This window comes from Petaurus breviceps, unplaced genomic scaffold, assembly GCF_028583685.1.
Source record: "Petaurus breviceps papuanus isolate PSGF00001 unplaced genomic scaffold, PetGlider_PUasm1.0 140, whole genome shotgun sequence".
Lineage (NCBI taxonomy): Eukaryota > Metazoa > Chordata > Mammalia > Diprotodontia > Petauridae > Petaurus > Petaurus breviceps.
Genome location: NW_027185698.1, coordinates 14155029 through 14181509, shown reverse-complemented (window position 1 = coordinate 14181509; position 26481 = coordinate 14155029). Strand labels below are relative to the sequence as shown.

The following is a 26481-nucleotide window of genomic DNA, read 5'->3' as shown; positions in this document are numbered from 1 at the left end:
GGGGGTGGGGGGTGGGGCGGGGAGGAGAGGGAGGGAGAGAAAATTTGAAACTCAAGGGATTGTAGAACTGAATCTTGTGAACTAAAGGTAAACAAAGAAATTAATAAAGACAAAAAAATTGAAAAAATAGAATTGCCAATGGATGATAGGTAGCTTTTAGGGGCTTTGTGGTTTTATTCAGTAATGAGGACAAGGTACCAACCACTATTTGAACAGATTACTTGGGTGACATATTAAGTTATCTTTGTGATCATAAATATTTCTATATGCTTTATTACAGATGCTTATGGATAAAATCTATGTTGGTGATATCTCCACATTTTCATGCATCTCTGGGAGAAGGGTCCTAGAGAAAACTTTAAGGGAGTAAACATGTTGGAGAGACATAGTTCACTTAGCACAGATCCTTTCCCTATAGAATTTGAGATTTTGGTGTTCGAGTACGAGTTTATTTCTTTACAGGCCAATTTGTTCATCACATTGAACCTACCTTGACATTGCAACATCAAATTTAAGTTGTTATTAAATTTCCATATTGTTGCTTGGGTGAGCAAATGACCTTAACTTTGGATTATATCAAAAAAGAGCGATCTATGTCAGAACTAAAAAGTTCAACAAAATCTGATTAGATTTAATATTGACTTCCCTGTTCTTTTTCTTATTTATAGCTCATGTTTAATATAATGCCTGACACATAGTAGACGCTTAATATAAATGTTTATTGAATTGAATTGAACTGTGGGCTCTGGAGGCAAAATTCTTGAAGAAATTGTATAACCAATACCTTTTCGCCTTTTGAGTTTCTCATTCATCTGTTCCTTTAGTCCAGCTGAAAGCAGGAAGACCATTAAATGGTAATTACTGGGGCTGTGTAGCTAACTCTGTTGAATTAAGATGAAACCTAAGGGGGTAATATTGACATAGTAGAATATTCATTTTCATAACTTTGGTATTATCCTCTATTCTTCACTCTACTCACCCCAAATAGTCAGTCTGTTGTCAGATCTTGCCATTTTTCACTTTCCTAGTATCGCCTATATCCAGCCTCTTCTCTTGACTTTCAGTCATTGCCTCCGTTTAGGCCTTTATTGTTTCTATTGCAATGATCTAGTTGGTTTCCTTTACACAAGTCTCTCCATAATCTAGTCGGTTTCTGCACAGTTGTCTTGTGCCAATCTATGTAAATCAATGACTCTGAAAACTTCAGAGGCTTCCTATTGCCCATAGGAAATTAAGTAAACTGCTCTTTTTAGCTTTTAAAACGCTTCACATAACCTCTCATCCTTAGGTAACTGTGATTTGTAGCTAGGTTTCAAACTTTATTGATAGTGGAAATTCCTACAGTGTAAAAAAAACAAACAAACCAGAACTCTTTGGTAAATTGGCATGAATAGATATTACTGTGGTGCTTGACACTTTGGAAGTGCCTAGCAAATCCTTATTGAATGAATGAATGAATGTAGAGCACATACATTATATTGAGACACCTTGTATCTTTTGAGTAGCTACCACTGATCAACATTATGCTAAGTGCTAAGAGGTATGAACAAGTAGGACCTGGTCCTTGTTATCTAGAAGCTTAGAATTCAGTTGTGGAGATAAAGGGGAAAAGGTAGCAAAGAAGAATATTAAATGGCATCACAAAGTTGAGAGTAAAAGTGAAGAAGGAGAGAGCATGCTAAAGTAATATGCAAATGACATGCTAAAATAATTTCTGCAAAGGGCTTGGAATTCTCCAGAATAGTCACTTACCTGAATATCAGTAAATAGAATAGAAGAAAGTTCCTTCTCCCCCCTCTTTAAATGATAAAACCAGTATGCTTTCAGATATTTATCATACTAGCCATCTCCACCTGCCCTACAGAGATATGAATGTGAGCCAGCAGAGTTGTGAATTGTGCTAATTGGTCATGTGCACGAAATGTTCTCTAAAGAAACTTGGCATTGTTTGAAAATAATCAGGCACTTCATTAATATTTAATATGGATGGAATTCTAACGGGACAGCTTGTGGCATTCACAGTAATATCCTAGGGACTAATCCTAATGAAAGTTATATACAATAAATACCAAAGGCAATTACTTTTGTGCTGATGCATCCTCACAAATAGGTCTAAATTCCTGTTCGACTCACAGATTTGGCATTGGTCCCACCCACAATTCTTCTTAAGCATACCCCATTTTAATGCTCTATTTTTTTTTTTTGCTTATGCTAAGACCATGATTCCCAGTCCTAGTTTCATATGTTCATGTATGCCCACTATTTCAAGATTTTTTTTCAGAAATTCTTAAAAGACAATTAATTTGCTTTTATTTTAGAAATCAACTTATTTATACTATGGTTTGTTTTGTTTTTTTATTCAGACCTGTGATTCTGTTGGTGTGGAGTATTCTAAATTTGGATAATGTCCCATTACTTAATGCCTCATCAAGACCTTTAGGACTTTGTACCCACAGTTCAAAATAATGACCACTAGATGGCAATGTTTTATTTTTGGTAGATGAGATGGGATAACAGCCATTTTTTTTTTTTTTTAAATAAGATTTAGAAGCAAGGAGACCTTAGATTCATCTACTTCAGTCTTTGTAAAGAAAGAAATTGGAATTCAGAGATGGGATGTGACTTGCCCAATGTCACATAGACAACACACATCAGAACTAGGACACAAATTTAAATCCATGAGTCTTTTTACATTATCACACCATCTTTTCTTATAGGTATAAACTTAAGAAAAACCTAGGAAATATATTTGTGTGTGTATGTGTGTATATATGCGTGTGTGTATGTTTATATGTTATATGTATATATACACTTATATATACTTAATATATACTTATATTTCTCTTATAATGTATATTTAGAAAGATCACTAGCTCTATATGATCTGAGGACCTGTGTTCAAATTCCACCTTTAATAATAATTATATCATCTTAAGCAAATCATTTGCCTCCCTGAATCTCATTTTTCTCATTTGTAAAATAAGGGAGTTGAACTACATGGCCTCTAAAGTTCTTTCTAGTCCTAGATCTATGAGCCCCCGATCTACTTATGTATGTTCATTGTAAGGGGAAGGGTTCACTTGAGACTCCATCAAGTGCATTCTCTATAAACACATTGGTCAGGAACTAGAAACCAAAAAGTGAAGCAATGAGTTGGAATCACATAATAAGTGTAATAGGTCAAAATTAAGCAATGGAATACTATTTTGGTTTGTATTCTCCCATCCTCTGCCACCTCATACACCAATGGAAGCAATAATATAGATTTGGGCAATAGGAGTAAAGGGAACCCTTATGTTCCATCGTGAGGACACTTTTGGACACAATTCTTCCTGTGTATTGTACTGATTGGAGAACTGCTACTTTATTGCCTTGAAAGATCCTGTTTCTCATTGCTGCTTGGTATTGTCTAGGCATACCACTGTTTTTGAAAAAGAATTTAGTTTTGACTCTGTTCCACATATATTCTCATGGAATAGGAAGATTTGGTGCTTTTCTTTTGAACTCTATTCCCATAGCTATCACTTGTGGAAGCTCTGTCTGCTACTATACTTCCTGGCTGTAGCTGCCATCTATTGAAACTTCACTGATCTTAGAGTTTCTACCACTGCTCTTCAGTATTCCTGTCATTGGCTGAGGCTCCATCTATTCCTTAATTACCACCACTGCTTTTGTCCATACTTTGATGAAGAATTCTCTCTCACCCTTTTGTGAGTGAGATTGCTTGGATACCAAAAGGGATCCAAAGTAGTTCTGCCATTTCTCCTGGCCCACCAGTTGAAGAAATCCACAAATACCGTGTTTCCCAGATAATAAGACCTATCCCGAAAATAAGCCCTCCCCTTACTGTGTAAGATTCCTCTAAAATAAGCCCTCCCCCGAAAATAAGCCCTATTGAGATTGCTACTGTAGTGAAGGTGATCCCCTGCGCTACACCCCTCCCCGTGAAATGCACACCGCGCTCCAAGCTGCATCCAATCAGAGCTGCAGCAGTGAGCGCGTCATCCTGTTCTTTCCCAGTGATTTGCTTATTGAATAAAGGTACATTTTTTTGTTCACATTTACCTGTTTATTAAAATTGCTGTCAATGTTCATTAAAATAAGCCCTCCCCTGAAAATAAGCCCTTTGGTGTTTTTCTGTCCAAAAAAATTAATAAGACAGTGTCTTATTATCGGGGAAACACAGTACTTCATTCTGTTGATAATAAAAAAATTCTGTAAGGGACAAAAAATGTCCAAGGCTCTTTAAAATGATGCCCTGATGGAACTAATAATAACGGTTATTAATTATTTAGTGTTTTAATGTTTGCAAAGCACTTGACATATGTTCTCTTGTGGGTTCATCACAATAACCATGTGAGGTAGGCTCTTTTGGTATCCCCATTTTACAGATAAGGAAATTGACACTGAGAGAGGTTAAATGTCTTGCCCAGAGTCAGCCTCAGCTTTTTGAGGTTTTATATACATTGCCATTTATATAATCATTTCCTATATGTTGCACAAATATTACATCTATTTTATAATTGAACAAATGAGATGCAAAGAGGTAAATTGATTTGCCAAATTCAGAGCTGAGATTTTAACCTGATTCTATGGGCTTTATTTTCATGTCCAGTGTTCTTCTAACTTACATTTATTGTAGGCACAATAGTACATTTAGAAGTCGTTGGAAAAGGATTTCTAGTGGGGCCGTGTGTGTGTGTGTGTTGGGGGTGAGAGAAAAACTGAATCTGTCTTTTATAAAATGACCATTTTCAATACATTAACACAACATGTAGATCTCCTTTGAAAATAAATGTTTTGTAAGTACATAGGAAATGTCTTTATACTATATGGAAAGAGAGTATGGTTTTGCATAGTTTCTTTTTACTCTAAGTCTCAGATCAGCAAAAACCCAGGGTCTCTTACATGGATAGTGTCCATACATGGTCTATGTCTTGGTTCTTTCTCCTTCTGAGGTACAATTAGGGTGAGGGTGGAGTGGTACACTTCTCTGGACCCAGAGGTCACAGAATTGTGAAAGGTTTAGTAAACGGACTAAACTTGTCAATGTCCACAGAAATATAAAGGAGAGGAATTGGGCCCAATTTTAAGGAAGGATTTGAAAATGTTTAAGAAGGAAGAAGAGCAACTTACTGGTAAGATAATAAAACTCAAAAATAAGCTACCAGGCGGAGCTGTTGGAACTTATGCCCAGGAGTTCTTCATATGAGGCAAAGATATTTACCAACTGGAGAGAGGGAACTAGGCAGGACTGGAACAGTTGCTGCTAGCTTTGTAACTGCATGATAGCCTAGTCCAGATCCTCATCAACTCACTCTTTGATTATTGTAAAAACAAAAAAAATTCCCTTTCTACCTGTCTTCTTTCATTTCAATCTGTCTTCCACATCACACTGCCTCATTAAGCACCCCTTTCATCATGCAACTCTCCTAATCAACAATCTCCAAAGGGTCCTCTCCCCCCAACCCCACTCTGGATAAAGTTCAGTGCCTTCATAAGCCACTAATATCCTCTACAATTTGTCTCCATCTTATCTATTTAGAATTATTATTAATTTCCTTCCAACAAATGCTAATCTTCAGAAAGTGTTCCTAGAACATATGTGTTCAACCCCATGTTCTTTGTCCCATGGTGTCCCTTTAGACTCCAATATTCTCTTTCTTCTTTTCTGTGCAGATGTCAACACAGCACTGCATGACCCTTCTCATGAAAACTGAGCATTTCAGCCCATGATGGTCTCTTTGCCTAGATCATAATTTAGCACTTAATTGAATAACTATTGTATACTACATTCATGGATTATGATTTTGAACTAGAAGGGAGTTTGGGCATCATTTAATCAAAATTCTTCACTTCAAAGGTTGGAAATGAACCTCAGAAATTTTCAATTATTTGCTAAAGGCCATGCTTGTAGTAAGTAGTAATGCAAAGATTTGAATCCATGTCAACTCCAGATCTAGTATTCTTTTCCATGATGCCATGCTGCTTCTCCTTCATGTGTATTCTAAAATGAAACTGCAAGTTCTCTAAGAAAAAAGACTGTTATATTTTCTATATTTTCCTTGTGGTCATTCTGCCTTTACTTTCTGCTATAAGAAAGTTCAATGCTAGATGTCTAATAGACTGATGAAAAAGTACTTGCTTGGATGAACTAAGTTGAATTAAACAGAATATGTATTACTAAGACAAAGGATATCTGTGGACATTTACAACTTTGCCAGTTGTTTCTGTGATAGTATATGTAATTTTGTAATTGGAAAACCTCTGGAAAATCCATTTTTCAGTCAGTAGTTTTATGTCTAAGTTCAGTTGAGTGAGGTCTTGGTCAAGTGGCAGTTGAATGGACTGTAAAGGATCACAGAATATTGTTTGGCTCAAACAAATTCATTTAGTTTTATTGCTTCCGTCTCTAGGACCATAAATATTCATCACATTTGAAAATGGGGGAAAATAGGTTCTTCAGAGCTTGTATTAGAAACTAAGTACTTCCTGCCACATTTGTTTCCTTCAGATAAAAAAAAATAAAGACGTGATTGTATTTAGATTGGTTTAAGTTATTTTAGACACAGGAAAATAAAACCAAAGAAATGGAAATGAGAGACTCCAGTTTTGTTTAAAAAGTAGGAGAAAAAATTCTCAGTGGTACACCTCACTTGTGGTGAGAGAAGGGAGGTTAAGGATAGATGTGCTGCCTACACAAAGATCACAGGGAAATTTGTTAAGTTTTCTACGTTTATTTTCCTGATGCACCAGTTATCTGCACTCTTCTCCCCTCCCCAGAATTATTTCATATTTACCTTGTGTTTATTTTGTACTTGTTTAGCTGTGTACATTTTGTTTGCTCTAGTAGAACATTATTTATTCTACCATTTATTAAAGGTATGCTCTGTGCCAGGCATTGTGCTAAGCACTGGGGATGCAAAAAGGTGAACCAGGGTTGAGGTAGGGGGGTAGCCTTTTTAGTAGAAATAAGAAGGCAAATGTTAGAAATTCAATGGGTATTTAACCAACAAGACTTGATAAATTTATTTGATATGGGGGTGAAGAAGAGAGAAGAGTTGATGAAGACCATGTACCTGACAGTCTAGGACAATCATTATGTCATTAACTGAAATGTAAAAAGACATGCTTGCTATAATATTGAAGGAAAGCAGAACTTCTAAGAGATAGATGGGAGAATCCAAAGTATTCTAGGCATGACAGAAAGCCACTACAAAGATATTAATTTGAGAGATGGAGTTTTGATTGTAACAAACAGCAAGAAAGTCAGTAAGGCTAGATAGTTGAGTATAGGGAGATTCCTGTATAATCAGTTTTGAAAGGTAGATTGAAGTCAGTTAGCAAAGGACTTTAAATGCCAAATAGAGGAAGATAGACACTTGTGTCAGGGAGTCCCATTAGAAAACTATTATAATAACCTAGAAGAGAGGAATAAGGGCTTGAATTTCTATGGTAGCTTTGAAAGTGGAGAGAATGGAATAGATGCAAGAGATACTATAGATGTAAAATCAATGAGACTTGATAATTGATAGGATAGAAGGAGAATAAGGAATAGAGGATGACATGGAAGTTATGAAATGGTGGTTCCATTAGCAGACATAGGGAATTTTAGAAGAGGTATGGTTTTTGAGGTAGAGATAACAAGGAAGGTTTTTGGAATATGTTGAGTTTGAATTACTTATAGGACATTCATTTTGAAATGTTGCAAAGGGCTGAAGTTTGGGACAAACTCCATCTGGGACTCATCTTCATAGAAAAACAAAAACCATAGTAGCTGATGAAATCCTCAAGGTAGAGATCTCTAGTCCTGCCTGGTCTTTGAGTTCATATAAGGTAGCAAGTATTTGAGAAATCAAGAGAAAGAACAGTATATCTTTCAAATGCACATTTGACCTTCTTATTGAAAACTAAAGTCAAAAGAAAACAAAATAATTCTTTACTCTAGCCTTTCCAGAGAATATGCAAATGTTTTGTGACTCAGTCACTAGTCATTTCTCTTGGGAATTGAAAATAACCTGGCATCTTTCCCTTACTGGAAATTGCCACCTGGAAAGTAATTTTACATCATTGGCATTCATTGAGATATAGGGGTTTGCAGTTTTCAAACTAAGCATGTTTGCATTTTCTATTTTGTTGATATTTGTGACATTTTAATTTAGCAACTTGTCTGGTGTTGATCAATTTGTTAATCCTTTGTGCTATTATTGTTATAAATGAATTTTCTTGTGTTCCCTCTTGTGTGTTTTTATCTCTGTGAAAAGAAAAAATGAAGAATTTTTGTGTATGATCTGAAAAATGGCTAGAGAATAAAGACTGATATTAAAGTGTGGAATGAACATCAATGAGGTTTAATACAGTTATAGGTCCTAGAAAAATGATCTGGTTGATGTTGTCCATGAATTCTTATGTGGACCTTTCCAACTAGCCTTGTCTCTGGAATGTAGCACATGCACTATTGCTATCTTTGTTAGATATTTTATAAGGACAATTCTGGAAGTTAGAAAATTAGAGTGTTAGCTAACTTTATTGCCAGGGCATATGGTAAACCATAGGTTCATTAATGGTAACTCATTATCCTCAGTGATGGTTTTGGATGGCTCATAGGGATTTCATCTGTTGCTCTATATACAAAACAAAATAAAAAAAAATATTGGCCCTTGTCCTCTTGCTGCTCACACAGAAAGAGGATGGAATTTACAGGGACTCAATTACCTTGGCATTATTTGTCTATAATATAACTATTATAAGCTACAACTAGATTTTCTAATTAGATTTCACTTCATTCTCCAATTAAAATATTCTTTTTTGTAAGTAAAGCTTTGTTTCATTAGCATGGAATCCTGTATCCAAAATTTCTAAATATATAGAAAGTGAATAATGAAGTTATTCATTATCTAACAACACCAAATATCTGGATATTTGTAAATACCTGAATGGTTCACCCAATTTCCCACTTTCCACCTCATAAAAAATATATAATATTTGAGTTCCCCGGCCATACATTTTTATTTTATCTACTAAGTAGCACGAGAACCCTAAAGTAAAAATACATCAATAAAGATTCCATGATATTGAAAGTATTACAACTTTGTTTATAAGAAGATAGAATAGTGACTAAATTGGTTATTGAGTTCATTTAGACAATTGGAAACTTTTTCCACTGGTGGTTTTACTGATGACTAAATTGTCCTATGAATAGCTTTTTAAAATACAGTTTAAGTTTAAAAAAAATTAAAAAGTGACAACAAGCAACATTGGGTTTTCTCATTGGTGGGTGAAAATGAAACATTATATATAAATCTCTATATAGAGATGCCAACATACAATTATATATATATATATATATACATATATATGTTAGATATATGATTAACTATCTACCTAGCTATTGCCAAGAGTCAAAAGAAATTCATTAAAGGGGGTGTCTAGGTGGTGCAGTGAAGAGAGCAGCGACCCTAGAGTCAGGAGGAACTTGTCTATGTCCTCTATAAGTTCATCACAGAGGGTCAATACCCAATGTACTAGAGGTCTTCCTTTCTTTCTCCTGACAACATGGAGCCTCCCTTGACCTCACCACATGAGCAGACATGAGAGATAGTATTATCATATAATTCCCTGATTATAACTTTTACTCCTGGTCTTCTGAAAAAGATCCTGTTGTATTATAATCAAGGTATTTTTTGAAGATTCAGGGTTTTACAGTCTATTTGGCCCAACTATAATGGAGTCAGGGCTAATCCACACCATTATCCTATCCAAATCACCCATTTCCCCATAGTACAATAACAAAGATTATTGTTCAGATATGGAAGAATTGCATCATTGGAAATGTTAAAAGGAACCTTTTTCAATTAGACTTTCACCTTGGTTGATGAGACATAACTAAGGACAAAGAGAATTAAAAGGCAATTATTATAAATTTGTCAAGGTAGCAACACCTTGACAGACTGATCACTGAAGATCAGCAAAGGCTTCAAGATGAGGTCAGCTTTCATTGGGAACTTTCATGATGAGATAAAAACAAATCAGATTGGTCTATGTCAGCAAAAGAGACTGGGCTCTTGCATCTTAATTCCTCCCCAAGGTAGAAGTATGTGATAATTTCCAGTTAGGGGGTGACTTGACTATGTGACAAATATCAGGGGACTAGGTGATGCCTTCCCCCAGCAGGTTGACAAGCAGATCTGGGTAACAATAGGTCACCAAGTCAGTATAACTTTCTGAGATCACATATCCTCTTGACTTTATACAATTAGATCATAGAATCATATATTATGAGCAAGGAAGGACTTTAGAAGTAATCTAGTTTCCTGCTAACTAGTAAGTAGTTAATATCTAGTTAGGATAGTTACAAATGTAGAAACTGAGCTTAAAGAACTTAATTGACTTGCCCAATATTGTACAGGGGACAAATGGAGGAGGCAGAATTTAACCCTGATCCTCTCTTCCCAAATTCAAAATTCTTTCCATTGTACCATACTGCCTCCTTAAGTTGGGAGAAAAATGGGTTAGTACACTGAGAAATTTTTTCAGTAGCAAGTATTAAAAACAAAAAGTGGTGTAGTACTGAAAGGCATAGTCTGTATTTAGAATATTGCCATCCCTAAAAATGGTGTCCTCCTAGAATTTGGTGACAAGGTTAGAAAGTGTTAGCTTCATAAATGTAAGTTAACCACATCACTAAAATGAGTAAGATTAGTCATTTGTGGAAATGATTCTTATGTAATAACCCATTGTAAGGGATGACTTGTAATTATGGATGACTGAACCAGAGTATTTCCTAAATAACATTGAATACCCTAGGATGTGACCTCATGAATATTAATGTCTGTATGAAATAACATGCTAATGCCAGCATCACTGGATTGCTCATAGGAAACATTTCAAGTGGAGGTCATGATTATTCAATAGTATGTTCATGCTTTCCCAGTATTATCTATGGAAGAAGACACTAGCATTCTCGAGACCAGAGCTCATTATCCAGACAAAAATATCCATAGACTAGAGAAATATAACATATCGAACTATATAAGGTTGATTTGAGTGTCAATTTAAAACCATGGGTTTCCTTCTCTCCCTCCTGCTCCCAATTCATGATCAACAATGTGTTTTTTTCTGATCTTTAATTTTACAGATGAGAAAACTGGGGTCCATAAAATCTGAGGGACTCAATGAACATGGCACTTAACATGTTAGCAAAGTTTGGATTTGAATCTGGGTGTCTTGAATGCAAGACCACAGTCTTTCTTTTGTGCCATTCTGGTTTAATCTGAAATAATTGTCTATTCCATGTACCCCTTCACTTCAAAAAATTCATGACTGAGGAGTGGCATAATGAAGATTAATTTAAGAACAGTGCAGTCTATGTGAAGAATAAACTTTTTCCAAGTACATTTTGGTAATCATCAATTTCTTTTTTCTTCTACACAAGGAAAATGTAGAAAGAGAAGAGGTAAGGGCTCCAAGAATTATAAATCTTATAGATCAGAAAGATGTGAAAACAAAGTGGTCCCTGATATACATCCTAGAAGAGAGAAAAAAAAATTGTTGACTTGGGAATCAGGGAAAGCTTCAAAGAGAAGATGGCATTTGGATAAAGCTTTAAAAAGTATCAACTAGAGCTGATATAAAAATAGTTTACCATGGTATTTTTTAATGGAACAGATTGCAGGTGAAAAAATAATTGATACACTTCAAAGTAAAAGTATAAACTCACTTGCCTCCACTCCTGAAAATTAGGAGAAACTCAACTAAAACTGGGATCAAGAAATGCATTTTGCAAAATTATATGGTGAAATTTATTTTGTGACTGAATTCTTTTAATGTGTGAAAAGTTGCTTCTCTTAAGGATTAACAAAATTAATGTGCTTAAAAGCATTGAGATGCAATATGGCTTTATTTTCCTGATCTTTGAAGAAATGACATCTTCTTAATGAGAGCTAAACTAGGAATCAGAAGATACAGTTTAGTCTTGACTCTATCATTAACTGTATAAATTTGGGCCAGTCATTTAACTTCTCCAAGTCCTAGTTTCTGACTAAAAAAATGAATGAGTTGGACAGAACAATCTCTAAAGTTTATTTCCATTCTAAAGTTTATTGCTGAAGCAGTTGTTGTGCCTACTTTGGGCAACTTATTGAATGCTTCAACCCAAGCTTGATGTTTTCATTCAACACAGTTGATGAATAGAGGGTCATTTTGTAAGCCACAAATCGGTCTTGATTTTTTCTTAGTAAATTTTAGGAAAATAGGATAGAAAAGTGGCATGTAGTATACATATTTAAATCCAGAGGATTTTATTTTCAAGTTTTGAGAATACTTAAAATGAATTTGAAATAAAAAAATTGTTTAAAACTGAAAAAAATAAATATATGAATTGGTGAAACAACTAATTCTTGTGCCTGGAAATTCTTAGAATTAGATATTGTTGGAATTTTTAAAAATTTAAAGTGGAAGAACATAGAAAATCTTGTCATTGCCATGGCAATGTGGGAGCTAGTAGATCTCTCTGTCTTTAAAATAAATCACATTCTGAAGTCATTAGGTTGATTTGCTGATATTCTTTTCTGATTTTGTCTAAATAGAAAAAAAAGTTTGCGATGAAGTTGAATTTTTTTTTTGCTTTATTTTGCACAAACAAAAGCTATTAAAAGGACAAAATTCAGTTTAGCAAACCCTCCCTCTTTGTCAATTACTGGTAAAGTTACTGAAACTAATTTTTCCCTAAAACATACTAATCAAATAGTCAGTCAGACTTGACTTGAAAACCTCCAGCAGTTAGGGAAGTCAGGGAATCAGGGCAACACAACTTCCTGAGGCAACTTCAGATGGTTGTAATTGTTGGGAAAGTGTTTTTTTTCCTCCTTATATTTAAATATATCTCACAGCAACTTACAAGTATGACTCCCAGTCCAGCCCTCTATGGCCAAACTCTCAGGGTGACAGTCATTCCAATACTTGAATATAGTTAATATGTACCAACTAAGTTATATTTTCTCCAGGCTATTTCCAGTTCCTTCATCAGATTTCCTGAAGGCATAATCCAAGTCCCTTCACCATTTCCCAAGATTCCTAATGTGTGGCAATCAGATCTAAGTGTAATATTTGAGAAATGACTACTAACAATTAATGACCTGAGGAGATTGAGTTCTCCCCTTTTCCGAAGTCCTGATTTTAAAAAGTTCAGTCTCTTGAAGGACATTGCTGATCATGAGATTGGACTAACATTTTTGTTCAAGACCCCACCCATATGGAGTAGCCATTGTGCCCTGGTCAGACTTGGGTGGGGTCTACATTTTTTTTTTTAATTAGTTGTCGAAGGCTGGGACTAGTCTGGGTATACAGATAGTTTCTCTGTCCAAGGGTGACATGATATCACTCTCAGTCCCTCATTTTAAAAATCTTTCTCTCATTAATTGTTAACCAACCAGATTCAATTACCATTCTCCTTGCAAGAGAACATGTAAGCCCTGAGACCAGCATCATGATCATCTTTGCTCTAAGAGAGATGGCCAAATGACCATCCTTTTATTAATCAACATGCTTGCTTTATTAATAAAATAATTAAATTACCTAGGAACTATGTCTCTTGAACTGTTTCAATCACCACATATTCCAGAAGTCATCTGTTCACTTCAGGCCCACAACTAAGTGATCATCTCTCCAGTTCTGGATAATGAATGTACTTTTCAAAGTAGTTAAAGATTGTTTTAGTGCTTTTGGGTCTTGGATCACACTGTAAAATCGTATTGAGCTTGCATTCCACTAAAAAAATCCAGGTCATCTGGAAATGCACATTGCATTTTGACCATATCTCACATACTTTATATTTGGAAAGTTGATTTTTTTTGTACCGAAGTGTATAATTAAATCTTGGTTAGCTCAGTCTCTCCTTGGTTTCTTATTCTTATACCAGCAAGCTTTTTTTTATTTCTTTGCAAATTCTTCACAACTTCTTTTTGTCCTTCCCCTTATTCTCTGTGAGATAGCATTCTGGAAAACATAATGTCTTGCTTCTGTGATTCCTTTCATTTTAAGCAAATGTGCTTGGTCAGGTTTGGTTCACAAAAACTCTATAGATTTGTGCGCGAGCGTGCACACACACATATATGAAATTGCCCCTCCCAAAAGAAATAAATTAAAAATAACAATATTAATAAAACCAAAACCCTGTAAGAAGACAGAGTCATATAGTGACAGGAGCCCTACATTTGGAGTCTGAGTCCAACCCTGTCCTTGAAACTTAATACGTATAGGTGTTATCTGGCAACTTCTTTCAGCTCTCTGTCTTGGGTTAGCACTTGCAAAAAAGAGAATGTAGTATTGGATCATGTCTATATTGTCTTTGGCTCAACTCTTAGTCTTATGAATTCAGTTTCTATGTACAGAACAGCCAGCATCTGGATGAAAAGTGGACAATTCAGATCACACACAATAGACTTCCATTCCAACCCTGAATTCCAATTTAAGTGAATGAATACTTCCTTCAAACCAAATGATTCCAGCCCTCAAGACTGAATTCCCACTCCTACTCATCCGCTTCAACTCTATTCTCTTCTCTTTGTGCTCCATGGGCAGGCCTAATTTACAGTTTGTTTCACAAAGAGGCTTCATCTCTCATTTATCTATTAATAATGGTTTCATCAAGGAGGCATTTTGGTTCTGGGCTTTTACACTAAAGCTATCCAGGCCATTGGTGAAGTGGTAAATCAATGTACATGAAATAACATTTTCTACTTTAAATAGCATTTACTACTTGAATATTTAGCATTTTCTTTATAAGACAGCTTGAATCCAACAACTTAAATTAACAGTGTATATTACTTACTCTTGAAAAATTTTCAAAGTTAGCATAACACAGAAGAACTGATGATGCCACCCTGCCATCCAAATTGGTTCCTTAGTGACCACTCAGGAAAAGAAGTAAACCACTGGGTCTGTGCTCCAAGGGACCACAGGACCTCTTTTTTATGCCATTTTCAATATGCCTACTCCACCCTCTTTCCATCTCTCATTCTGCGAACTTCAATCAAATCAAGAACTCCATTATCTCTGGATATCAATTGACTGGTCTATCCATGGTTCCACTCCCACCTGGATGATTTATTAGACTGTAATTCCTTTCCCAGGACTATACTTTCTATCTATTTTCTCCCACATTAGAACATAAACTATGGAAGGGAAGGAAACTGTCTCACTTTTGTATTTGTATGCCCAAGATTTAGCAAAGTATTTGGCACATAGTAAGTACTTAATAAATGCTTATCTTTCATTAATTCATACATTTTTGACTACCTGAGACTTTAATTCTGTTGTTAGAAAATCTGATCTCTCACCACTAAGTAATCAGCAGCTTTCAAGGCCTTTATGCTGCTAGGATAGATTGAGCTACTAATTCTGACCTTCTCTGTAGATCATTTTGATGAAAGCTTTATGCAGCTTTCCAATCTGCTTTTAGGATTAGACATCCTTTGAAAACCTTGTCAGGTATTAGTGTTGTATTTCTTTCATGACAGTTAAAATTAATGGGTACAAACCAAATGTGGGAAAGAAATGAAAGTTGAGACTCCAGTTAAATGAGTTCTAATAGTCCTAAGTAAAGCAACATGGAAAAAAAATAAACAGAGCTTACAATGTAATTAAGAATTACAATTGCTTGGCTGGTTCTAAGTAATTGTTTCTCCCCCAGCAGAACTATTCAGAGCTTTTTCCATTTCTAAAGTAAATTACATTTACCAAATCCCTTTTCCCCCCTTTTCAGTGCTATTAAACCTCCTTAGATTTCCAGAGGAGGAACCATCCTTTTTTCAGAAGGGTACTTTTGGCTTGCAGCCTATCCATAAGGACAAACATCTTAGTGCTGTATCAACATTTCTTCTCTTTCTCCTTTCATTTTCTTGGAGAGAAACTGTTAACCTGTGTAGATTAAGGAAAGCTCAAAGAAAAAAATGGAAGATTGGATGGGATCTTATAGTCCATTAAAGTTTGCTCTTGCTGAATGAAGCAGGTCTGTCTTCCTGTTTTGTGGTCCTATGTTTCTTGAGCTAATTAGGGTCCCAGTGTGTCAGTATAGGAAAATGAAATGAGAAGACTCAGGTGGTCTATAGATCTGAGTTTCATAATCATAGCTATTATTATGCATTTGAGAAGCATCAGAGAAAATGATGCTTTACAAAAACAGTAGCATATGGAAATTTCCTGAGAATTTATAATTTTTTTATACTCTCAGGTCTTTTGCCAAGGTTTCAATAAACCTGAAACCTCCTTTAACTTTTTTTAGGAGGAGAGAAGAGGAAGAACAATAAACAACTTTCTAAATACACAATTTTTTAAAAAGTTTAATTAGAGTAAAAAATGTATTTACTGAATGTACTTACTCGTTTTACTAAATAGATCAAGTCAGGTCAAAATTGGGGTGGGATTGGGATGTACATGTTGTCCAAGCCCATATGAGGTGTTGCTTATAAAGAAGGAAATATGTCCTAAAATGCTTTCCATGTGGATAAGTCTGCAGTAAAACATCTTTATTCAATAGATATAAAAATATCAACATGTGATTTTGAAACAATTTCCCCTATATGTAGTAATACCACAAATTTTGGTATTCAGACTTTGGACACTTTTAACCACTGGACTATTCCACAAGTAAACAAAGCCTTGACATGAAAGAATTCCTTTCCCCTTGTAGATACTTTATTATATTATTTTGTACACTTATTAGTTATTTTATGTTTAAAACTCATTGGTCACAGAGCAAAAAGGAAGAACGGGTGTCATTCAGGGAAAGCATTTAGATACTGTTCAGTGTTCCTTAAACTGTGGGTCTTAACCCCATATGGGACAAAAATAAGAGATTTCTGAATGAGCAACTACCAAAAATTAATTCAAAATTAAACATGTAATGAATCTGAGGTGTTTCTAGAAGTGCTTGCCTGTGTTGCATTGTGCAACACGGCAGCCTTGTTTCTAAACACATGACATGCGTACTTTGCAGTTGCATACTGTGATGCTCACGCAATGCCAAGAACGCACCTGAAAATCAAAAAGGAAAAAGGTTAAGAACCCTGCTTTAGATCACCCTTTGGTCCTTAGTGAATTTTTTGTCACTAGCTAGCATTCTATTAATCCAGTTCTGAAGATTGATATGAACAAGTACAATTGATACAAGTAGAGTCATGTATGTGGGGCATTTTCATAATTTCATGATTTCATAATCAACAAAGGAACTCCTAAAATGGTGTCCTAGCTAATGATACTGGTCATGTCCTAAATGGCCGATTTCTGAGCCACTGGCAACATGCATTAAGTTGCAAATTGCTTTGTATCTGGGTGAATAAACAAGTATGTGAAGTGAAAAAAAAATGTTTAAACCTAATCAGTGGTTGTTTGGATGCTGCATTTTGACTTTACCTCCATAACTCTCTAGGAATACCAAAGATGGTATTCCTGGAGGAATTTTGGGTTTTCCAAGGTCCTGGGTCCATCCAAAATAGTCTTGATTTGTGTCCCATGTTTGGGCTCCACCCACTTTGTGTTTGGGGGTCCCCTTTTGTTTTTGCCTCACCCATATCTTATTGAATGTTTACATTTGTTCATATCCATCTCAGTCTCCTGTGTTTAGAAATTGCCTTTAGTGTAATTCTAATTCCTTTGCAGGTACCATTGTCTAAATCCTATAATAATATAAATCTTCCAAAACCTGGACAAGAGACAATACCATTCTGGGCTTTCTCTCTGCTACCAAACAACCTGATAAATAAATCTCTTTCTAAAACATTTTCAGATTTTGGGTATTGTTCTCATGACTAACACTCTCCTCCCAGAACAAACAAACAAAGAAAAACTGAGGTTGAGACAACTCATTTGTTGATAGCAGTTACAGAAAATGGGACCCCAAGAAGCAAAAAAGTGGAGAAGGTTGCAGGAAATGGAGAAATAAAGAAACCAAAGAGAAAAGAACAGCAAATATCAGAAGTGTCAATGGAGCAGGAAAGTTGTGGAGATGGAAGTAGAAATATTAATAGTGTTAAATGAATCTGAGATGGTGGCAAGAAGTCAAAACAGTGACAGCAGAAAGCTGAGAAGACATGATGGAAAAGATGGAAGAAGAAACACCTGATGACTTTGGAGGAATCACTGCACCATGTTAGTGTTACATAAATCCATTAGTGGAAATGGTGTGAAGGAAAATTAATGTCTATACCAGTCATCATTGTATTTAAGTGATACCAAACTAATGATACATCATCCAATGAAGGATAACCAATGTGGAGCTTTTATTACTACTAGTAAATATGGTTGGTATAAAGATATGTTAATGCACAATTTAGTCAAGCCCTGTGGGCTTCTGAGTATACCCAGAGGCAACTCAGTAGGGTCATATGTATTGTAGAAACCACTAGATATGGATTTCAAGCTTGATACAGTAAAAAGTAAAACAGGCATCATGTAAAAAAATTCTGCTACTCTTTTTTTAATGATATTTTATTTATTTCCTCAATTACATGTCAAGACAATTTTTAGCATTCATTTTTATGAGATTTTAAGTTCCAAATTTTTCTCCCTCCCCTCCCCTCATCCTAAAACGGTATGCAATTTGATATAGGTTATACATATACTATCATGTAAAACATATTTCCATATTAGTCACAGTTGTGAATGAAAAAACCAATCAAATGGAAAAAAAACACAAAAAAGAAAAGTTTAAGTGAAAAGAGTATGCTTTGATCTGCATTCAGAATTTATCAGTTCTTTATCTGGATATGGATAGCATTTTTCTTCATGAGTCCTTTGTACTTGTTCTCAATCATTGCATTGGTGAGAAGAGATGAGCCATTCATTGTTGATTATCATGTAGTGTTTCTGTGTGCAATGTTTTACTGGTTCTGCTCATTTTACTTTGTATCAGTTTGTACAAGTCTGCTGAGGTTTTTCTGAAATCTGCCTGTTTCTTATTGCACAATTCCATTACATTCATATACCACGGTTTGTCCAGTCATTCCCCAATTAAGGGGCATCCCTCAGTTTCCAATATTTTGCCAACACGAAAAAGGACTACTATAAACATTTTTGTGCATATAGGTCCTTTTCCTTTTTTTGTGATCTCTTTATTATACAGACATAGTAGTGGTATTGCTAGATCAGAGGGTAGGTACAGATTGGTTGCCCTTTGGGCATAGTTCCAAATTGCTTTACAAAATGCTTGGATCAGTTCACAGCTCCAGCAATAATGCATTAGTTTTCCAATTTTCCCACATCCTCTCCAACATTTATCATCTTTCTTTTTTTGTAATATTAGCCAATCTGATAGGTGTGAGGGGGCACCTCAGAGTTGTTTTAATTTGCATTTCTATAATCAGAAGTGGTTTAGAGCACTTCATCACATGCCTAGAGACAGCTTTGGTTTCTTCCTCTGAAAATGGTTTGTTGTTTATATCCTTTGACCATTTATCAATTGGGGAATGGCTTGTATTCTTATCAATTTGATTCACTTCTCTATATATTTGAGAAATGAGGGAGATTCTGGTTTCTGATCCATTCTATCTGCTTCTGTTTTATGGGAGAGTTCATCCCATTCATATATACAGTTAAGATTACTAACTGTGTATTTCACTCCATCCCATTTTTCCTCCTGTTTGTCCACTCTTTCTCTCCCTCCTCAGCAGTGTTTTGTTTTTGTCTACCAACTCCCCTGGTCTGGTGTGCCCTCTCTTCTGTCAGTGCCCTACTTACCCATGCTTCATATCCTCGCCTCCTACTTTCCTACTTGGTAAGATAGGTTTCTATATTCAATCCATTGTGTATATTAGTCCTTCTTTGAGCCAGTCCTGATTAGAGCAAGGTTCAAGTGATAGCCATTGCCCACCCTCCCATCTTTCCTTCCACTGTAATAGGTTTTTTTGTACTTCTTCATGTGAATTAATTTACCCCATTCTGCCTCTTCCTTCCTTCTACACCCAGTGTACTCCTTTCTCAAATCTCAATTTTTTTAATGACTCAAATTCATCTCATACCCATACCCTCTGTCTATGTATACTCATTCTAGCTGTACTTTAGTGGTATACTTTTTGAGAATTACAAGTATCATCTTTCCATGTAGGGATTTAAACAATTTGGCTTCATTGAATGCCTTATGTTTTCTTTCTTCTTTTTACCTTATTGTACTAATCTTGGGTCTTGATATTGGAGATCAATTTTTTTGTTCAATTCTGATCTCCTTATGGAAGCTTGAAATTCTTCTCTTTCATTGAATGACCATTTTTCCTCATTGAAGTAGCATGTTTAATTTTGCCTGGTAGGTTATTCTTGGTTGTAGTCCTAGCTCCTTGGCCTTCCAGAATATCATTTATTCCATGATGCCTGATTCTTTAATGTTGCAGCTGCTAAATCCTGTGTAATCCCGATTGTGGCTCCCTGATATTTGAATTTCTTTCTGGTCTCTTAAAGTATTTTTTTTTCTTAACCTGATAGTTCTGAAATTTGACTATAATATTCCTTGGGGTTTTTATATTGGGATCTCTTTCCTGAGGTGATTGGTGGATTCTTTCAATGACTATTTTGCCCTCTGATTCCAGGGTATCAGGGCAGTTTTCCTTGATAATTTCTTGAAAGATGCCGTCCAGATCCTCCTTTTGATTATGGCTTTCAGGTCATCCAAGGATTCAGACATTGTCTCTCCTGGATCTATTTTCTTGATCATTGTTTTTCCAGTGAGGTATTTTACATTTTCTTCTTTTCTTTCCCCCATTCTTTTGAACTTCTTTGATAGATTCTTTATGTGTAATAGAGTTGTTAGCTTCCACTTGCCTCATTCTAACTTTTAAGGAGTTGTTTTCCTCGGTTAGCTTTTGTACTTTCTTTTCCATTTGACCTTTGTCCTTTTTAGGATTTTTATATCTACTTTGCCATTTGGCCAATTCTGCTTTTTAAGCCGTTGTTTTATTTGTCCCAACTTTTGGCTCTTTTTTGGTCATAATTCTCCTGCATCACTCTCACTTCTTTTCCCAGTTTTTCTTCTACTTCTCTTATATGATTTTTAAACTCTCTTTTTAGCTCTTTCATGAGGTCTTTCTGGACTTGAGACCACTTCCCATTTTCTTTGGGGTTTTTCCCATAGGTGTTTTGACAATGTTGTTCTCTTCTGAGTTTGTGTCTTCATCTTCTGTGTCACTATAATAACTTTCTATGGTCACATTCTTTTTGTTGTTGTTATTTTTTGTTCATCTTTTTTTGGACTTTTTCCTTTCTTTTAAATTTGAGCTCTGCTACTAGAGTGGAAAGGACACTATCTTAGGCTTTTTGTTTCAGGAACTGCAAGCCCTAGCTGTTTACCTGGTATGTCACTGATGTTGTCTTGAGGCCCATGGGGGCCCTCTTCCCTGGAACTGAGCTGAGGGAGTGGAGTAGGCAGTGACTAGTTCTGCTGGAGGCTGTAGGGGTCTGGAAACTTACAGGTGCTAAACTGGAGTCCTAGTGCTGGTGTCTGGCATGTGCTGAGGTCAATGGTGTTTTCTGGGCTTCTCAGGGGCTAAACTGAAGGGAGTGGTCATCTGCCCATTGGAGGCTGCCTGTTTGTCCAGGACTATGCTGAAGCACATGGAGCTTCTTGGAGCTGAATTCTGGCTTGGGTTTGACTGCTCTACCTCATTGGGGCTCAAGACCTTCCATTGGTTTGCTGAGGTTGGTCTTCCTGTTGGCTTGTTGGGATGCTTCCTGTTCTGAATTGCATTTCACTTTTACCAAAATGAGACAGATCTTTCCCTGTCAATCTTCCAAGTTTCTTGGGCTAAAAAAAGATTTTCACCCCATTTTTACTGGATCTGCAATTCCAAAATTCCAAATTTTGTTTTGGGATGCTTTTATGGTTGTTTGGAGGTGAGTATGGGTGAGTTATGACAATTTACTGTTTATTCCTCCATCTTGGTTCCTGGAAGTCTGTGTTATTCTTCAAAGAAAAGATCTAGGAGTATCTATTTTTTTTTTTTTTTGCCTTTTGGAGGGCAATTGGGGTTAAGTAACTGGCCCAAGGTTACACGGCTAGTTTTTTTTTTTGTGTGTGTGTGGGTGTTAAGTGTCTGAGGCCAGAACTGAATGCAGGTCCTCCTGATTCCGGGGCCGGAGCTTTACTCGCTGCGCCACCTAGCCACCCCTAGAAGTATGTATTTGACTAGTATTTTTAATTGCTTTTTAATTTCATTTTATTTTTCTGTTTTATAAATTATTTCCTGTTTACATTATGTTTGTCTATACCAAATCCAATCTATTTCATAAGAATATGGGAAGTAAACAGATAAATAAAATGTGTTAATAATTTGCAAAGGATAAGAATAAGAATTTTAAAATAAACCAGAAAGTGTAAAGTTGATCACATTAAGTAACCTTTTATATCAGAAGCTTTCTTCTGACCAAAAGCACCCTAGGGCACTTTGGGAAGACTCTTACAAATATGAGTTATTTGTTTCCACCTAGAGGAAATTGAGATGTTGGTATATGTTCCCTCCTCCGTAGCACACAGTGGTACCCCCTACAAACACTCACGATCACAATGTATCTTTCCAGTTTTCCAGTATCATAACATTGGTGGTATCCTCAATTCTTCACTCTCCTTCACCCATGTAACAACTATAACAACAACAAAAGCAACAAATTTAACTAATTGCTTAATCTTGTGATCTCTTCTTTCTCAACATCTCTCATGTCCAGCCATTTCTCTTCATTCACACAGCTGTCAGTTTAGTTCAGGCCATCATCAACTCTGTCCCTTTTTATTCAACAATTTTCTAACTGGTATTTCTGCCTTAAACTTCTTATTGTTCTAACAGTCCATTTTACACACACCCATTAACAATAGGATTTTTCTCAAGTGAACATGTCACTCCCCTATGCAATCAATTCCAGTGACTATTGGCTCTTGAATAAAATATAAACTTTTCAGGTTAGCTTTTAAAGTCTCTTATAGCCTGGGCTCAATCTATATTTTTAGCCTTCTGGATTCCTCCTCTTCAACTAGGGACCATACTGCATAGAATATTTGGACTGGAGTCCAGAAGACCTGAGTTCAAGTATGGTTACAGACATAGTTATGTGACCCTGGGCAAGTCATTTAACCTCTGTCTGCCTCAGTTTCTTCAACTGAAAAATGAGAATATAATTCTATCCCACAAGTGACTTCCAATGACTGTTCCTAGTACATAACCCTTTAATTCAGGGGGAGGGGACAGTCCTTCAGCAACAGAAAGTACTTGGATCATCATTCGACCTACAATAATAAACATTTTTCTAAAGAGTTGAGTTGAAAGCTTAAAAACAGACAGCTGATCAAATCTGTTGTAGTTGAGGATTCCCAAGTGTAAAGCTAATTTAAAGTGCCTAGATTGTGTTTTATATCAGTGCCTCTCAGCAAAGAGATCAATAGATGTGCAAAATGCCTAGCTCAATGCTCATTGAAAAGGGAAAAAATGATAAATAAATGCAGTTGACTAAGCCATAAATATTTTTGGAAAGGTGACTTTGGCATTTCAATGTAAGCCATAGTATTAGAATCAGCAAATGATGAAGGTGCAGAAGACTTGTGCAACTTTTCCAAAGAATTCATTTTCTAAACAGTTTTTAATGTTGGTAAGACTGTTCAGGTTTTATGATGTTTGCCAATTTGTATCTGAGTAAGTGCCAGATGAACTCCCCTTTAAGAGTGTCAGCAAGGAAAGGAGATATTTGTCATTGCTTCTTTTTTTTTTTTGCTTTAAATTTCATTTTATTTAATCCAATTTAGTGTACAATTAACATTTTCCACCAACTCGGGGTGCAGAAATTTTCACAGGCTTCACAATTTTTTGTTTAGGTGCTGCCTTTGTAGGAGCCTTAGCAGCAGATGCAGCTAGCTGTCTTCTTAGTTGCTTGCTTAGCCTTTTTTTTTTGCTTCCTTGGCAGACCTGATGGCTTGTTCTCATTGGGCCTTTTGAATTTCAGGTTTCTGGTTCCTCTTGGCCATTATATCAGCAAGAGAAGCCCCAGTGATGGCCCTCTGGAATTTAACAGCCCAGCGAGTTCTTTTTTTTTTTTTTTTGAGTCTCTTCTGACTGGCCCTTCTTGTGCTTTCTTCTACACAGGCCAGTCCAATTGATCCATCGGGGGCTCCTCCTTGAAAGGAATGCAGATTCGCATTTTGCATTCAAAAATTGGAAAACTTTCCCATCTGTGTGGGCATAGCGCCTCCCATGACCCGGGTAGATCTTGTACCCGCTGAATCTGCATGGCTCAACCTTCATGGCTGTAAAGAGGGAGGAAGATGGCAAAAAGAGCTTGTCATTGCTTCTTAATTCCCGGTGACTTCTATAGAGCATGATAGAATGAGATCATGATGATTCCACTGAATCATCAAGATTAAATTATGTTTGATAATCTTAGCATCTTGATTTTTAAATGCCTACTTTCCCAGGCCTTTTCTTATACCATGTGCTCCAGACAAATATATAAATGAAGTATACAAATATAACATGCATCATGTTCCCTACCACATTTAGAATCAATCTCCCACTGTTACAATCTCTTCTTTCCTATAGGATTCAATTCATTCCAATAAAGCTTATTAAGTGCTTATATTATGTCTCAAAAAAGTCCTATACTAGGCAATGGAAGTTTAAAAACAAAGTAGCCTCTGCCATGAAAAATGCTTATATTCTTCTGGGGGATATGATGTGTATGTATAAGTATAATCTGTTTGATGGTTATATGATCTCATTGATGTGCTTACTTCTAACTTATCCATGCCTTTTTATCCTATATGACTTTTGTCTATGGACCCCCATAAATGCCATGGGATCTTTCTACTCAGCATACTAGGTGTCATTTCTGTAAATCTCTGCATAGTTTGTAGATATCCAAAGATAACACTGACCGTCCTGTGGAAACCTTTGGTTTCATTGCCTGACTAATCTCCTCCCTTTTCTAGTCATGTAGCTTTCTGACGGAGGACTTTTTGCCACTTTTCTGGCACTATTCTTCACTGTGAATATGTTTTGGCCTCCTCATGCCCAACCCGAGCCCCTTCATTGCTCCCTTCGTGACCTGCCTGTTTAATTCTTCAGATGTTATGGTATTCCATGACTTATAATCATAAAACTTCTCCAGAAGAACAATGTTTTTTTTTAAAAATATGGTAATTTACGACTCAACCAATCTAGAACAGAACTCATTATTCACACTTCACCCTCACCCAAATCTTTCCATATTCCAAATTTTCCTTTCACTATTGAGGTCACCACCATCTTCTCAATCACCTCAGTTAAGTATCTGTCATCCTTGAATTTTCTTTTTCACTAGCCCTACATATCCAATCTATTGTCAAATCCAGTTGTTTTTTTAGTTTTACATTATCTTTTAAATACTCCCTTCCTCTTAAACAGATGATAGCCCAGATTAGGCCTTTATCACCTCTGATCTGTATTATTGCATTAACATTCTATTAGATTTCCTTTCCTTGAGTCCCTCCTCATTTCAGTCCTTCCAACACTCAGCTGCTAAAGTGATTTTCTGAAGGCAAGGTAGTGAACATGTCAATCCTCTGCTTAAGTAAGCCCAACTGGATCGCTACTACTTCCAGAATTAAATGGGAAGTTCACTGTTTAGTATTTCAAACTTTTAATAACTATCTGGCCCCTTCCTACTTTTCCAATCTTTTTATGCTCCATGATCCAGCTGCAACTGGCCTAATTGCTGTTGCTCATATAAAACACTCCATTGTCCATCTTTATCATTTCTTTGAAGTGGAATGTTCTATACCCTCACCTCTACCTCTTATTTTCCCTTGATTTTTTTTCAAGATTTAGCTCAAGTCCTATGATCCTGCAAGAAGCCTGCTCAAATTCCCTAGATACTAATGCCTTCTCCTCAGAAAATACCTTTCACCTGATTTTTATATATTTTGGCTATAGCTAGCTATTTGCATGTCATCATTCCCCCTAGAATATGATTCCCGTGAGGTCAGAGAGGGTTTTATTGTCTTACTTTGTATCCATAGGGCTTAGTACAAATCCTGGTACCTCATAAGTGCTTAATACATATTTATTGACCTTAAGGGTATGCCCTACTGATTCTCAGTAAGGGAGTAAAGATGGTAGGGAATATATAAGATGAATTGCTTTGGAAATAATTAAGAAAGGAGAGAACATTAACAACCAGGAGAACAAGGGAATTCTTCAGAAGAAAGTGGCACACAGGCTGAGTCTTAAAGAAAAATATGGAATTTCAATGGCAGAATGAGGAAGGAGGAAATTACAGGCATGTAGGACAGCTTCTGCAAAGGTACTGGTGAGGAAGGAGATATGCCAGTGTAAGAAAGTGGAAAAAAATATGAGTCCTAAGTCAGGAGACCATAGTTCAAATTCCACATCTTATAATTACTACCAGAGTTATCTGGGTCAGTTATTTCAGGGTGTCAGTTTCCACATTTTTTTTAAATAAAAGGAATATCCCATGAAG

At 36.0% G+C, this 26481-nt stretch overlaps 1 pseudogene; it reads right to left on the bottom strand.

Annotated features, from left to right (window-relative positions):
- Window positions 1-23725: 23725 nt before the first annotated feature.
- Window positions 23726-24333, bottom strand: LOC138150331 (large ribosomal subunit protein eL24-like; annotated as a pseudogene).
- Window positions 24334-26481: the final 2148 nt, after the last annotated feature.